General features: G+C 49.4%; 1 long non-coding RNA gene across 2 annotated transcripts; it reads right to left on the reverse strand.

The window, feature by feature from the left end:
• Window positions 1-293: 293 nt before the first annotated feature.
• Window positions 294-2255, reverse strand: LOC148844180 (uncharacterized). 2 transcript variants are annotated; one of them, XR_016102904.1, is made up of 3 exons: window positions 1758-2255; window positions 762-1658; window positions 294-648 (listed from the first exon to the last, which is right to left on the reverse strand). It is a non-coding gene; the product is annotated as an uncharacterized LOC148844180 (long non-coding RNA). The 2 variants fall into 2 exon arrangements; XR_016102905.1 differs by having other exon boundaries at window positions 294-673; window positions 1758-2243.
• Between the last annotated feature and the right edge of the window lie 265 nt (window positions 2256-2520).

Raw genomic sequence — 2520 nt, forward strand, 5'->3', positions numbered from 1 at the left:
TTTGACAATAAAAATTACAGGCAAAATATTGAGTGTGTGAGGTCCATTGAGCAATATCATACATTTTATGTCATTCGAGTGTGTGACTCATACGACCCCAAAATGGAACCGTTCTAGCCATCGATTTCGGGTCGACAATTCGACTGTCTTGTTCAAATGGACGACTTGTTCTGACAACAAAAATTAAAAAATATATATAAAAAACAGCCAAAAACCATTGAACGGGTCAACGGGTTGATGATTTGGCCACTCAAGTCAATGGGTCGTTGACCCTTTTAGACAAGCACAAAGTATACGAAAAAACACTCATCTCGTTTCACAGTTCAACTTACAAAATTTTTGGCCCTCAAGGCCAAGCACATTTATAACAGACAAAAACAAGAACTGAAGTCAGCTAGGCCTCACCCTCGGTTAGAGAAAAGGTAGGATCCTTGACGCCCGCATCTACAACCTCAGTGGGAACCTCGGCCTTGTCCTCGGGGACGAGAGAGTTAGGGAGCACCTGCAACTGGACAATGGGGAATTCTGGCACCATCTTCAAAAGAGCCTTCTTGGTGTCGTCAATCCCCTCCAAGTAGACCTGATGGTGCGCAATCCGGCCGGTCTTAGCTATCAACGATCTTGCCTCTGAACGGAATTGCGGGGAACCTGAAACGGAGAAGATGAGGAAGCTCTGGGGGGAACCCGGTGTGGAGGCTCCGAAGCTCAAGTTAAAATCCTTCACAGGCAAGATAAAACCAGATAGCGCAAAGTTTGCATACCTTGTTCTTGGGGGTAGGGGGCCTTTTATAGCCACCTCGTGCACTCACTCCTAAGCTTCTGTCAGGTCGGGTACGGTTACCTCTGGTCTCCTGCCAGTTCGGGTGTCATCCCCGCTGCTGGTTAGAACCGCCACTGCTTCCTTTTGTCGGAACCGTCTCTGCGATTGGCAATGACGGTGGCAGGTGGCGGTGGTAGGTGACTGTTGAAGTGCGGCTATCAAGCGTTAGATCCCAAGTTAGTCAGATGCGCCGCCCCTTGGATACGGACCCCCTCGGTGTCAGGTATGGTACGTTTGTTCAGTTCGGCGTCTCGGAGGCGAAGTGCTGGAGTGGCGAACGAGGTGGACTTGAGTTCGGATAGAGGAGTGTCCCGAACTGCCATGAGGCGGGCCAGTTCGGGTCACTGCCTTGTGTGGCTCGGGGCCCAAGGGAGAGTTCGGGCTCCTCGTAGGGAGCTCGAGCTCTTAGTAGGGAGGTCGGGCTCCTCATAGGGAGTTCGAGCTCTTAGTAGGGAGGTTGGATTCCTCGTAGGGAGTTCGGGCTCCTCAAAGGGAGTTCGGACTGCTGGTTTCTTCCCTTTGGTGCTTGCGCCCTGGGTACGCTGTTTTAAGTGCCTAACTATTTGTTTTTGCCACGTGGAGTGATTGCGAGGTCGGGCCAAATCTTCCTTCATCAAGACCGTAGATCCATAATGCGCCAAGCATTGTTAGTACTCCAACGTCTATTGCCAAACAGCGACAGCGTCCCGATATCTTGCTTCAACCTCAGCCTCTGACCTCCTAAACCATTTCTCGGCCTTCAAGTCATTCTCTAGCGTCTGTCGGAGAAGGTTCTCCTCCTTCAGCAATGCGAGGGTCTCATCTCGGTGCACGCTCGAGAAGGAGGTGAGTACGGTCACTGAGGCCGACATAATGACGATAGATCCGCACCAAGCACAACATCAGTAAAGCCAATAGAATCTAGCAAGTAGCAAGTCAAAAAGAAAAGGAAACTCACTTCGGCCAGAAAGTCCATCCCCTCGACGATGGCAACGGGATCCGTCTGCCTCATGTCTAAGCAGTCTCCTGGAGGGACCATCCCCTTGACAAGGGCTCTGCCGGCCCCGTCGATATCAATGGAGTCCCCCTCGCAAATGCCCCACTTCGGGTGGTAGAGACGGTTCAGGTGCCCCCCCTTTGGCAGGCTTGGAAGCGGATGAAGGAATAGATGAGGGCCTGGTGGGCCCCTTCATAGGCGGTCTCCTCGGAGTAGGAACCCCCTTCCTCCACACATTGCCCTCTGTTGGGCTGTCCTTGTGTGTAGGCCTCTTCGTGGAAGGTGTTGGTGACACCTCGGTTGGCCTTTTCTGGTCAGTCTTTCTTGACTGATCCTCCTCGGTCTTCTTCCCTCTATCGCCGGCAATGGCACCACTCATCTGGTGCTAGGGGCCTTACCGGCAGCCGGAGGTAGAAAGGGTTTGTCCAGAAAACTCTTACACGGAGAGAGGATAATATTATCGGGCTAGGGATAATATTGAATTTTAAAGAATGATATTACGAAATTTTGACAGTATATTAACGGATGCTAATCAAATGATAGAAGTAGTCAATTGCCAAAAGGATTTAAAAATAACATTAAAACTATAATTAAACCGTAAGAATAGTAAAAATATAAGAAATTTATCTTTAAAGATGCTTTATACTTATACTTGTAGGTCTTTAAAAATTCAAATATATGTGACATAATAGTGTAATTGCGATGGACCAGCTTGGCTCAATGA

This window comes from Nelumbo lutea, chromosome 8, assembly GCF_056320005.1.
Source record: "Nelumbo lutea isolate HS-2025 chromosome 8, American lotus-T2T, whole genome shotgun sequence".
Taxonomy (NCBI): Eukaryota; Viridiplantae; Streptophyta; class Magnoliopsida; order Proteales; family Nelumbonaceae; genus Nelumbo; species Nelumbo lutea.